This window comes from Diabrotica undecimpunctata, unplaced genomic scaffold (assembly GCF_040954645.1).
Source record: "Diabrotica undecimpunctata isolate CICGRU unplaced genomic scaffold, icDiaUnde3 ctg00000673.1, whole genome shotgun sequence".
NCBI lineage: Eukaryota > Metazoa > Arthropoda > Insecta > Coleoptera > Chrysomelidae > Diabrotica > Diabrotica undecimpunctata.
In genome coordinates, this window is record NW_027311965.1 from 131279 (window position 1) to 146054 (window position 14776).

Sequence of the window (14776 nt, forward strand, 5' to 3'; positions counted from 1 at the left end):
GTACAATGTTGGTAGTCCTATGGAAAGAGTAGCAATCGACATTGCAGGTCCACTTCCAGAGACAAATGATGGAAATAAATATATGGAATTGTCTAGTACTGAAAGATGATCTTCTGTATAGAACCTTTGAGAACGATGATGGTACAGAAACTAAGCTTCAGTTGATTGTACCTAAAAGTAAAGTGTCAGAAGTATTGCGTCAGTTGCATGACGGTGCATCAGGTGGACACTTTGGTATCATGAAGACTCTGCAAAAGGTTCAAGAACGGTTCTATTGGGTGAACTGTAAAGATGATGTAAGAAGATGGTGCCGGAAATGTGAACTGTGTGCAACCAGTAATGGTCCAGCTGGTAAAAAGAGGGCACCCATGAGACAGTACAATGTTGGTAGTCCTATGGAAAGAGTAGCAATCGACATTGCAGGTCCACTTCCAGAGACAAATGATGGAAATAAATATATCCTGGTAGCCATGGATTATTTTACGAAATGGACTGAGGCCTATGCGATACCAAATCAAGAAGCTGCTACCGTTGCAGAGGTACTTGTTAAAGAATTCTTTAGCCGATTTGGTGTTCCTTTGGAGATCCACTCTGACCAAGGGCGAAACTTCGAGTCAACCCTTTTCCAAAACGTTTGTAAATTGATTGGTGTCAATAAGACCAGAACGACACCCCTGCATCCTCAATCAGATGGAATGGTCGAGAGAATGAACCGAACAATGGGTAAACACCTGTCCAAAGTTGTATCAGAACATCAAAGAGATTGGGACCAGCACATTCATTTATTCCTAATGGCCTACCGCTCGGCCGTGAATGAAACTACAGGACAGACTCCAACCTGCCTGATGTTAGGTCGTGAAGTTCGTTTACCCTGCGACCTAGAGTTTGGCTGCAGACCTTCCGAAGAACATGTTGCAAGCAAAGATTATGTCTACCGCCTGAAGTTAAGAATGAACAACATTCATGAACTTGCCCGACAACACATCTAGATAGCCAGTGACAGAATGAAAGATCGATATGATTCTCGATGCAAGAGTGAAAGCTATGAAGTAGGTGATCTTGTTTGGCTTTATAATCCACAACATCGTCGAGGCTTGTCTCCCAAACTGCAAAGACAATGGGAAGGTCCATATGAAATTAAAAAGAAAATAAATGACGTAATATACCGAATTAAGAAGTTGCCGAAAGGTAAACCAAAAATAGTTCACATAAATCGTCTTGCACCATATGCTGGCTCAAATGAAACAGAAGAAACACGAACCCTTAAACATGAGATCAAAGATGACCGGCGACCAAGCTTTAATGAATTTATGTCGAATTACGCAGAGAGAAAGAGTGCTAGATTCGGCGTGACCACAGAAGTTCAGCAAGATCTTTTTAATGTTCCGCATAACGTCTCTCTAGCCCACTGTGTTGCCCAAGATCTTGAGATGACTAAAGGAATCTCATCCGTATTTTATAAGAAATTCGGTCGTTTGGACAAGTTAAAAAACCAGCAGCCTAAAGTTGGAAGAGTACTGAGATTAGAAGATGGTTCTCGATCTTTGCTGTATATGGTGACCAGGAAGTCGTATACAGACAGGGCTCGTATACTACGAGGATATATGGCGTGCTCTAACTAATTTGAAGAAAATTGTGTGCAATTAGGACATCAAGAATTTGGCCTTACCCAAGATAGGCCATGCACTGGCCACTGAGAGCTCTGTAGATTCCGCCATCTTGGGCCTACATCTGGAGTTGCTGATCGGGACGCTCAGATCTAAGAGGGGAGCAGTGTAACGAAATAGCCCATCTCCGATACGTCATAATTCTTAAAAGGAAAGATCTAGAGAACACAAGAATTGGCATTTCAATACCGCCCGTCTTTAGTTGATAAGAGAGTACCGAACTGTAAACTATAAATAAATATATTTATATAAATTCGAACAGCTCGTTTTATTCAATCGCGCTACAATATATATATATATATATATATATATATATATATATATATATATATATATATATATATAATATATATATTCAGTAGGTCGGAGAATCGGTCGTAATATATTTTTCATACATATAAGGGAAAAGGGTAGTTTACCTTAAACATTTTTTTATTTTTGTTATGTTTTGTGATATGATATTAAAAACACATACAGCCCTTAATTTTCACCCTCTATTACTAACCCCCATTTTTAATAGCCATAATAGTCACAGAGTTAGTCGCCATACTACATCGAAATGGTTTGATCGAGTATTATAAAATTGTATATGTGTATTCGGTAGATATGTGATGTCCTCTCGTGGGAGTCACTATCCGGGTAGCTTTTAGACAGTCAGAGACAGAGTTCAAAATAAAAATAAAACTTTATTGTCTTCCTTAAATTAAATTGACAAAAATCTTATGTACATATTTACAATTTGGTTTAGTCTTCTCAGTTCCTGGCCTATTTATTCAAATTAAACTTGACCTTGTCATATGGAACTAGTCTTATCGGCAAGCGAGTGTGTATCTGAAATTTTACGGTAACGTTGTATCGATTTAATAACAGCGGGACGATAGGTACAAAGGAAAGAAAGGAACTTAACACGTCCCTTAAGTGATTCGGGTTAATAGGACACTCCTCGACAGTCTCAGCACGACTGCTTCAGAGTACGGGTAGCGAAGAGCTCAACACGCTCTTCGGATAGCGGCGGTATGGGAGACCGAACAACTTGTGAACTCAACACGTCCACAAGCCGGGGTAGGGAAGAAGAGAACCTTCAGTCAACACCTGTCGATTCTGTCTCTATGAGGAAATGTTGCGGTTTATATAGCGGAGCTGTGTAATTAGTTTTGCCCTTTCTACTGTCGATACACTCCTACTTCATGGGTTGGTTCGCGCGCACGCTGGTTTAACGGTGATGGCTTTGACTCATCGTTACACCCCTCTTCCTGGGAAAAAAAAATTTTGGAACAAAATTTTTTTATTTTTATTCCTTGCCAGGTACTTGGTTACCCTAAAAAAAAATTTACAATACATCGAAATAAAAAATGTCCGCCCTAAAAAAATATAAATATCGTCTTCTTAAACAAAAAATCGTCTTCCTCTCTCTTAAAAAAAAACGTCTTCCTTCGTGGGGCTTCAATTATTGGTTTTTATCCTCAGCACCTGGTTCGGGAGTCTCAGTCTGTATTTTTTTCCTTTATGCTGTGGCGGAATTAGTGAGAGCGGCGGGATTGATACTGAAATTGACTGGACTTTCTGAATTTTTGTGATGCCCATGGTTGGTTCATCGAAAAGGTTTTTAAATTTGGAAATAGCCTTTATCAGGGGCTTGCAGCCTTTGCCCGGGGTGTTAGGTTTTGGTGTGTTCCCCAATGGTGATATTAATTCTGGAACGGTGTATGGTGGCGGCGTAACTGTGCCGTCCATTTCTATGTCACTGTAATATATTTCTAACGTGTCTGACATTATATTTGAAGGTTACTGGTAAACTGTATTAAAATATACTGTCACTACTTGGTGTTGACTGTAAGTGCTTGGACTGATTAAGGAGTAGGGAAATCGGTAAATGCGGGTTTTAGGTCTTTGAAATAAGCTGTTATTGTACGGTTTTTATCGTCGTGTTTTAATTTGAATATTACATTAGAACACACTTTTGTTATAGTATATGGGCCTGAAAATTTCGGTGCTAATTTGGCGTTAAAATTTTTGGCGGCATTTGAGAGTTGGTATTCCCTTTTCATGACTTTGTCGTTTATTGTGGGTTTCCACTCTCTTCGTCGTAAGTTGTAGTAATGGCTTTGAGTTGTAAAAGCTTTTGCCAGGTTTGTACGTACTAGTTCGAATGTTTCTCGTAGTTTATGCCATTTTATGTTTTGATCGGTATGTTGTGTGTCGTTTGGGGTGTTTACGACTTTACTTGGAATTTCTAGTTCGTGTCCAAAGTTCAGGAAGGCTGGGGAGAAACCCGTTGAATCGTGTTTAGCTGTATTATATGCGAATAGTAGTTCTGGAAGGCTCCTGTCCCATTTCTTATGGTTATTATCGCAGAACTGAGCTATCATTGTTTTGATTACTCTGTTTGTTCTTTCTACTGGATTATTCTGGGGAGAATATGGCGGAATGTTTTTTCTTTTAAAAATCTGGAATTCGTCTAGCAACTTTCGTACTTCCCTGTTATCGTATGTTCTTGCGTTGTCTGATATTAGCTCTTTGGGTGATCCGAATCTCATAATGATTTTATCTTTTAAGTTCTGACAGACTGATTTTGCCGTTGCTGTTCTGATCGGTATGGCTTCGACCCATTTTGAAAAGGTGTCCTGGAATGTCATTATATATTTGTTTCCTTTGCTGGATGTTGGAAGGGGTCCTATGATGTCGGTTGAAACGGAGTGCCATGGATGTGGCGGAATTTGTGTAGATTGCATGCGGCCTGGAGTTAAGCTTTGTTGCGGCTTAAATTGCTGACAGTTCTTGCAGTTCCTGACGAACTTTGCGGCGTCTTTAAACATCCCTGGCCAGTAGTATTTTCTAGCTAGGCGGGTTATTGTTTTGGCTATTCCTAGATGTCCTGCGGTCGGTTGCTCGTGGTTTTCTGCCAGGAGTTGTTGTCTCTTGTGGTTTGGGATGCATAGTTTCCAGGGGTTGGATACCTCTGTCTCCTTTAAATCGTATTTGTCCCAGAAGTGTCGATAGAGAAGTCCATCTTTGATAGAGTAGTCTGGAAATAGTTGCGGATTTGTCTGGATTTTATTTAAAGCTTTATTGTACCATTCGTCGGGTTCTACATCTTTTACGTTTATTATGCAAACCAGATCTACTGGTTCTCTAGAGAGCGCGTCGGCCAGGACGTTCTGGGAGCCCTTTCTGTAAATGACATCGAAGTCAAATTGTTGCAGCAGCATTGCCCATCTAGCTATTCTACCTGTAGGGTTTTCCATTGTTTGTAAGTATCGTAGACTTTGATGATCTGTGATAATTGAAAATGGGTATCCTTCGATGTAGGGTTTCATCTTTTCTATACCGAAGATGATCGCTAGTAGTTCTTTTTCTGTAACGCTGTAATTTTTTTCGGCATTTGTTAGGGTTCGACTTGCGTAAGCGATGACTTGTTCCTGTCCTTCGTCGTTTGTTTGTACTAAAGCTACTCCTAAACCGTGGTTCGAAGCGTCAGATTGTAAAAAAAATCTTTTCTGGAAGTCCGGGCAGATCAGTATTTGAGCTTGTGTCAGTAGTAATTTTATTTTGTTAAATGCTTCCTCTTGGTCTCTGTCCCAAGTCCAATGTTGTTTTTTCTTTAGTAGCTTTGTTAAAGGGGCTGCAGTTCGTGAAAAATCTTTTATAAATCTCCTATACCATGAGATGATGCCCAAAAATCGGCGTAGTTGTTTAACGGTTTTTGGCGCGGGATATTCGACTATAGCTTTTGTCTTGTTGTCGTCCACTTTTATTCCCGTTTTGTTTACTACATGGCCTAAATAATTTATCTCTTCTTTGCAGAATTTACATTTGTCTATATTAATTCGTAGTTTGGCCTGCTGTAGTCTGTGAAGTACTTCTTTTAAGTTTTCCATATGTTCCTCTAACGTTTTCCCCAGTACTATTATGTCGTCTAAATAGGCGAATGCATGTGGTTCCATTTCTGGGCCGATTATTGTATCTAGTAATCGTTGAAAAGTAGCGGAGGCGGCGTGTAATCCGAATGCAAGTACTTTGAACTGGAATAGTCCTTTTCCTGGTGCTATGAAAGCGGTCAAGGGTTTGCTTGCTTCGGAAAGTGGTACTTGCCAATATCCATTTTTTAGATCTAACGTGGTAAAATATTTTGCAGATTTAAACTTTTCTAGGATATGATTGATGTACGGTAATGGGTAGGCATCTTTTTCTGAGATGTCGTTGATTTTCCTAAAATCGATGCAAAATCTGTATCCGTTGTTATCCTTCTTTTTTACTAGGACGATGGGGGAACTGTACGGGCTATTAGATTTTTCTATCACGTTCTCTTCTAGCATCTTATCTATCTCATCGTTTATGATCTTCTGCATTGCCGGGTTTCGGGGCCTGTATCTTTGTTTGATCGGTGTATTATGTTTGAGTTTGATTGTATGTTCGGTTAGATGTGTTGTTCCTTTAATTTGTTTAAATTTCTCCAATTCTGTTAGTAACAATTCCTGTAATTGTGTTTTTTTCGGTATTGTTTAGTGTAGTACTGATGTCGAGCTGCTCTCGTTTCGGACTGTTCGTGAATTCCGGTATGTATGACGGAATATCTTCGGTCTGGTCGTCGGCCGCGGTATCGGTCGGTAGTTCGGTATATCTTCGGTCTGGTTGTCGACCGCGGTATCGGTCGGTAGTCGGTATATTTTCGGTGTGGTCTTCGACCGCGGTATCGGTCGGTAGTCGGTGGGTCGTTTTGTTATATATTTTGCTTCTCTGTTGGAGCGGATATCTTGCGGTTGGTGTTTCGTTGACCCTGGAATTGGTCGGTATTCGGTTATTGTCTGCATTGTACGATCTGGATCCGTGTTCTGTACTGGTTGGGTATTGTTCTCTCCTTCTTACGCGATTTCTATTTAAGATGTTTGATAAATCAAGGCCCCATCTTGTTATTTCATGCATTGCCAGTACTACTTCTGAAGCTAGGTTTGGTAAAAAATGTAGCTTGGCTTTTCTCCAAACGTTGTCTATGGAACATTTTGCTGTAAAACAGATTTCTATGTTGCTGGTTTTTCCATCTGCCAGCGTGATCTTTAAAGCTTTTCTGTCGCTTTTTGTTCCACATTGTTCCAATATTTTTTTACCTTTTTGTCCTATAAACGAATTTTGGGCTCCTGTGTCTATTAGTGCTCTTAACTTTTTACCGTTGCTGAACGTTATCGTTGTGTGGGGTCGTTGATCTGTATAGTGTGCGTAGCTGGAGGTTGTTAGGGAGGACTCTAAATGCTGACTGGGTTGCCTCCTTCTTGTCCAGTCCTGTTGGAGTTTTCCGGTCGGCTTCTACATTGGCAGTTATTGGAAGTTGTTCCTCGGGTTCCGCAATGGCTGCAGAAGAGTACAGCGATAGCTCTGCAGTTTCTTCTATTGTGGCCTCTGCGGCCGCATCTCCAACAACAAGTCTGTCTGTCGAAATTCTGTATTTTGTTATTATGACTATTTGCCTGTGTCCAGTCACACCTTGTATTGTTTCTGTTATATATTTCTTTTTGGACCATATCATATTCTTCCGCTAATCTGATGATGTCCTGTGTTGACGATACGTCTTGCCTCTTTATATACAACTTGTATTTCGGGTTCATATTGGTGTATATCCTGTTTAGTTCTTCTTGGTGATTAAATTCACCATGTCTTCTGATCATTGTTTGAATATCAATGGTGTAGTCTTTTACACCTTCGTTGTTTCGTTGGAGTCGGTTCCGGATTTGAGCTTCCAGAGATTGCGTGAGAACGGAGGAAACGAAGAAATTGCGGAAATTTTGTTCGAAGTCTTTTAATTCGTTCCAATATTTATTATTGTTTCTGTACCATAGTAATGCTTTTCCGTTTAATGTTTCTGGTAGAGCTTGTAAAACGTGGGTGTCTTGTAGGCCGTAAGCTGTCTGGAGTTCTTTCAACCGTTCTATGAATTCTATTGGGTCTCTTGAACCGTCAAAGTGTAACCCCCATTTGCGTACTATTTCCATCTTTCTTTGTCTGTCTTCCATCTGGTTTTCTTCTATTTCCTCTGGGTTTTGGCCTTTTTGAGTTGGTGCCTTGATGATCGCAACTAATCTCGCTCTTAGCTCGCTGAAATTCCCTTCCGTCGGCTGTTCTCTGTTTGTTAATTCGGCTATAAGTTCGTTTTTCTATAATAGGTACACCCAACTAACCTTCGACGTTTCCGGAGCGTCTGTCATTATTGAACTGTGAATCACCCTGTCTTTGATTAAAATTTGAAATATAGTACTGTCTTATGAAAATAAAATTCGGAATTTGGTCGGTATTATTGTTTAAAACGTATTTTTCTGCTCGGGCGCCTTTTGTGATGTTCTCTCGTGGGAGTCACTATCCGGGTAGCTTTTAGACAGTCAGAGACAGAGTTCAAAATAAAAGTAAAACTCTATTGTCTTCCTTAAATTAAATTGACAAAAATCTTATGTACATATTTACAATTTGGTTTAGTCTTCTCAGTACCTAGCCTATTTATTCAAATTAAGCTTGACCTTGTCATATGGAACTAGTCTTATCGGCAAGCGAGTGTGTATCTGAAATTTTACGGTAACGTTGTATCGATTTAATAACAGCGGGACGATAGGTACAAAGGAAGGAAAGGAACTCAACACGTCCCTTAAGTGATTCGGGTTAATAGGACACTCCTCGACAGTCTCAACACGATTGCTTCAGAGTACGGGTAGCGAAGAGCTCAACACGCTCTTCGGATAGCGGCGGTATGGGAGACGGAACAACTTGTGAACTCAACACGTCCACAAGCCGGGGTAGGGAAGAAGAGAACCTTCAGTCAACACCTGTCGATTCTGTCTCTATGAGGAAATGTTGCGGTTTATATAGCGGAGCTGTGTAATTAGTTTTGCCCTTTCTACTGTCGATACACTCCTACTTCATGGGTTGGTTCGCGCGCACGCTGGTTTAACGGTGATGGCTTTGACTCATCGTTACAGATATGAGAATAGATCGTAATCTATTTTTCATACCCCTAAGGGATAAGGATGGTTCACCCTTTTTAATTTCATTTTTTTTATGATGGCATTAAGAAATACATAGAGCACTTAATTTTCACCGCCAATTTTTCTATTACTAACGCCTATTTTTTAATTGTTAATGTATTAGTTGTTGCTCTAAGTCCTTAGAGTCATTTTAACTTTATTGCCACAAATTGATTACATTGCTCCTGTAGTGATGAAAAAGTTTCATTTTCTGTAAAGTTTAAATAAAAACTATCGGTGTTGTTAACTTTTGTGATATATCTTGGGGGTGATAACACTCATCGACTCAACTAAACAGAACTTATTGTAAAATAATAATATCTATATAAAACATTGTTAATAATAGTATATTATTCAACGAGCATGTAATGATGGCTATTACTCACGATGATGAAATTTGCCCAGAGTGACCTTTTCTACGACCTTTTTTTGTTTTAATTAGAAAAAATATATACAATTATCAACTACTCGAGATTAAAATTATAATTTACAAAAATAAATTTTGTTTACCAATACTTGTAGTACTCGGCTGAATAATTGGTTGCTTATTATTAGCCATGCTGTCTTAATTATGTATTGTAAAAAACACAACAAGAAATAGTCAATTCAAGTTACATTTATTTCTGAAAAATTATAAGTATAAAGTACTTACTGCTGTAATTGTAATAAATAGGAAATGGCTATTAGCGGTGAACGTATTTTAAAAAGTTTTAATGTACATTTATATTTAACTCTACAGTGATGAGCTCGCTAATAACCGACAGAATAACGCAAAAGATGGAAAACACATTAAGTTATGAGATAACAAGAAATGAAACTAGTGAAGGTGGGAGTTTGAGCGATAAAAACCTATAAATTTACATTCTACTTATTGTTTCCCACCTTTAGACGTATCGGACGAGTTTGGAAACTGCCATTGTGACAGTGACAGTTTTAGATGACATACTCCTTTGTTTCTGAATTTGCCACAATTCTTTCTGTTCTGTCTAGAAGAAGACGTTTCTCCTATAATTTTGTAGCAGGTTGCTTGGGCACTCTGGTTAAAAACATGTTTCTTTAATTGCCTCTGATTTAGACAATTCAGTACACAGTCCTTCATAAACAATTTTTAGCATACGTTTGGCATCATCAGAAAGGTATTGAAAATGTCGTTTACGTTTTACTACACGCCTTTGTAAATCTTCCAATTGATTAGAGGGTTCCATTGTCTCTTCAGCTACAGAATTATTATCGCACCACGGACGCAATATTTTAAAAGTATCAAACGTATAATCACGTAAAAATGTATCCAAAAAAAGTAAAAAACGTAAATAAAAAGTTTTTCGTAGAAAGAACACTGAAAATAGTCACTACCAAACTAACTTGCGGTTGCGGTACCAATCTCCTTGTCCCAGGATCAGCCTCCAACTTCACTACCACCCAAAAATTCCATTAGACAGAAACTTTAAAGCTTAACCTCCATCAGAAGAAGACCCAATGTCCAACAAGAAAGCGAAGCAGAAACACCAATTACTCTGTAAAAGTCAAAGCAATGGCATTGACTTTTCAGTAATAAGGGGAGCTGTTATATAAGAAAATATTAATCTTGAAGTAGCCGACTTCAGATTTCATCATCCCATTCCCATAGAAACCGCTGAGCACGCAGTAGAACTTTGTACGAACCATTGGCCAATATTCGTGGGAATAGCGATTCAGCACTTCATACCAAACCTATAAATTACCATTTTCAGATGCCGGAACCACTGTTAGCTGCAACTTCGACCAGTCCAGTTATTGCAGTCATTTTAAATTAATTTAATTTTGTACTATTTAATGTGTAACAAATAAAGATCTTTTTTAAAAAGTCAAATACGTGATTAGTGATCTAACATATATATATATATATATATATATATATATATATATATATATATATATATATATATATATATATATATTGAGATGATTGGTGTTTAAAAAATTAATTTATATGTTATATACTAGATAATATTAGATATTAAAAGTATTTGGTTATTTTAATAAGTTATATACTAGAGAATTTTATAAAAATATATTTATGTGAGGGCATTTTTAAGAAATTAGCATATAATAATTGTAAAAATTTGTATTTTAATAATTATAATATTGTAGATATATTTAAGTAAGCCATGTGACTAGGCAACCAAAAATACTCTTTAAAGTGACGTTTAAGTAATGGTTGCGAATATAAAGTGTGGTTATAATAATATGTTGTTTAAAATGTGTAGTTTATTAAATTAGAGTGTAAGTTACTGATTTAAGTGTATATTCTGATCTGAAAAGCCTAAATGCCAACAAAATTCTCGATAAAAAAGTAAGGAATTCTCTAGATCACCAAAGATGGCCTTGTTTGCGAAATGGATTGTTCCAGAAAATTCATATAAAGGAAATAGAACAATTTCGAATAGGATTTCTTGCGAGATGATTCTGGAACATTGAAAAGGTATAAATACTTGGTGATTTGAATTCAAAATGTCCAGTTTAGTATGAAAGTTAATTAGAGTTAGCATGAAATAGAAGTCAGATAAATTATAGTCAGACAGAAGGTCCAATTGTTCAATATAGTGAGTTAAATGAAGATTAAGAAACAGTATAAAGAAAATATTATTGAAGATTAAAAATTATATTATGTATAAATGGTGATTGGATAATGCAAGAAGTATTATTTGAAAATTAAAATTATATAATATATTTGGTGATTGGATATTGGTATATTGAAAAGAAGAATAAATATAAATACTGTTTGCTGGTTTGATTGGTGGTTTATAAATGCTTAAGAAGAAATATATTTTAAATTGGTGGAATCTGGTGGAAAAAGCAATTTCACAAAAACAAGGATAACCGAAGCACGAAGACATTGAGTGGTGATTAGAATCTATATAGTGGAAAACAGTTCATTTAGGCATTCAGTGACAGAAAGGTACAAAATTTTGTTAATATAATTTAGTTAGTGTCATAACAATTTCAATTTTGAAGATAGTTTGTTTAAATTTTACATTGTCTATAGAAGTTAATTAGTTTCATAAGAATTACAATTTAAAGATAGTTTATTTTAAATTTACGTTGGCTAGGTTAGATATATATATATATATATATATATATATATATATATATATATATATATGTGTGTTTCATAGTAGATATAATAAAGATAATTTAAAAAAGTACTTACAAACTAATTCTTTGAGAACCGCGATAAAAACCCTATATATTATATTATTAAAAATGCTCATTGCTCATCATTCACAAACAATACATCATAACAATATATATATATATATATATATATATATATATATATATATATATATATATATATATATATATATATATATATATATATATATATAAAATTATGCAAGAAGAGATTTTTTAAACTATGATTCACAAATTTAACCCTGCATATCCTCATGATAATCTAGATTCACGTCTTTAATTTTTTTTGCAGATATAAATAATACATCGTCGATGCATCCATTTTCTACACCACTGTAAAATTATAATTATGTCCTTTATTGGGCGGTACTGAATTAGAACACTTTTTGTTATTATTCGTCCAACTTTTTTTCACGGTGTCATGAGTATCATACAATATCTCATCCAGATAAACAATATTTCTTTTAAAAATAAAGTTTAAATTAAAAAAAATATACCTACCTACCCAAGTGTAAACCACTGGACGGTCGAAACGAATTTTTTTCGGATAAACTACTTTATGGTAACGGTCGCTCAGGCAATTACCCAAATAATGTTTGCCGATACAAGATAACGCATTGTGATTTGTTGTAATAGCGATATCCGATGTTTTCATTGGCTGTTGGTCCTCTTGGTCTTGGACTGATCAACAATTTGATGATAACTTTACTGGGTGACTGCCCATATTTTCAAACATACATAATACCAGGCACATCTGAATGTAAATATGGATGAGAATATTAAAACTTTGTATTATTATACATCTCAGTCATTGATAATTTTGCAGTTAATATATATATATATATATATATATATATATATATCACAACAATATTATAATAATATACTGTAATATTTTCTAGAAGCTTACCGACCAACCTCGAACTGGGGTCGTGACGGCTATTGTATTTTCTTAACACAGAATGTCTAATTTTCTGATTGACGGGCGGACGGCCTAAGCTTTTATGTAAACCTTCAATTAAAGCTGTATCTAACTTCCAAATAAACAATGGGATTCGTAACCTAAGCTTTCCACTTTTCAATTTGATCAAAATTAGAATAAGAGTCAACTGACCATAAACGAGTTTTTCAAATCTAATTATAGGCCTGTCAGTTGAGTACAATTGATGAAAAAGAAATGTGTACGCTGAAATTTGATATTGTGATTTAGAGTTTGCATTATATTTATCTGTCGCGCTCAAATCAGATAACTACTAAAAATTATTTTCAAATAAATTTCCGAAATCATCGCAGCATTTATTTGACGCTCAAAAGTCGAGGATTATTCCAAATTTCCAAGAAAATTTATCTTTTAATAAAATGCACATTAAGGAACTCTGGAACGAACAACAAAGATTGTGAAGATGTAAGCACGAGAAGAAACTAATCCCAGTATATCTGTGAGCAGCTCAGATCCGTGAAAGGAAGTGCCCAGAATATGCAGAGAACTGAACAAATTGATCACAGAAGAGTAGAATTAAATGAATTATTACTATAACTAATAACCATAGTGTGGTTTGACCCTTCAAAGAGATTTAACTAACATCCAAATGAAGCCATCAGTTAAAATAAAAAAATCACCAAAAAATAAACTAAATGAACAATAGTGTTCTTAAACAGTTTTTCTTTTGTTTTTTGTTTTTTTTTTCTCGTTTATTTGGTTTAATGTTAAGTATAGTAGAGTTTTCATAACATCACAAAAACCGACAAATTGTTTTTTAGAACTGATGATGCTAAAAAAAGAATAAAAGCGAAACGTATTCTATTAAATTAATGAAGTAGTTGACGTAGTAGTTTCATTTGCCAATTATTGACCGAACAACCCTCTGAAATGCAACCATTGGAAATATTTTATATATATATATATATATATATATATATATATATATATATATATATATATATATATATATATATATATATATATATATATATATATATATATGTAACTTTTATATTAACTTTTTATTTATTTAATTACTTTAATTAATTGTTGAATTAATTATCTTAGGGCCGATTGTTCGAACGCTAATCAATACTTGATTGTAATCAAATATTTAATTAAAATCAAATACGTCACATTTCCAGATTATGTTGACTGATTTATTTTATTCAATTTTATTATTTTGCATTTTAATTTAAAATAAACCATAATTAAACTCTTTATGATGTTAATTTCATGTTTTTATTTACAAATCAATAATAATAATAAGCAATTTTTAATAATTTTGAAGGCTGCTGTGAAGTATTTGATTGTAATTAAATATTTGATTACAATCAAGTTTTGATTAGCGTTTGAACAATCGGCCCTAAGTGTCGCAAATCATACATAAAAAAATAATCTCAGGGTGCCATTTTGTTATACAAAAAAAATCAGCTTAGGTTATACTTATCTTTTCTCGTGGTTTCCAGTATCTCTTAGTTGTTCCTTATCGGGATAAAATAGGGAAAGGAAATAAATAGAAATAACATAAATAAACAAATACAAATATCTTTTATTATCAAAAGTTAATCAAATAAATTCATATGTTTTTGTACAAAAAAAATCTGAATATTGTAAAAAGAAACATTTCAAATTTATTAAGCGATATTAATAATTATACTTTGACGTTAAAAAATTATATGATATTTGCAATGTGAATCAGAAAACTTGAATTAATTTTTCTTAAAAAAAAACTTTTATAAAATTTATGGTATTTTAAAAAAACGATAATTTTTGATCTTCTGATGGTATAGAATCTTTTATTTGAAACATATAAAAAATTCTGTCACAAAAATTATTGACTGACCTTTTAATTCGCACACGACGATGTTTCCTTTCGACCAAAACAGCTTCTTCTTGTTGATTATGTTAGCCTACTAATCAAAGCCTTCTCCGTTCTAAGTATCAAC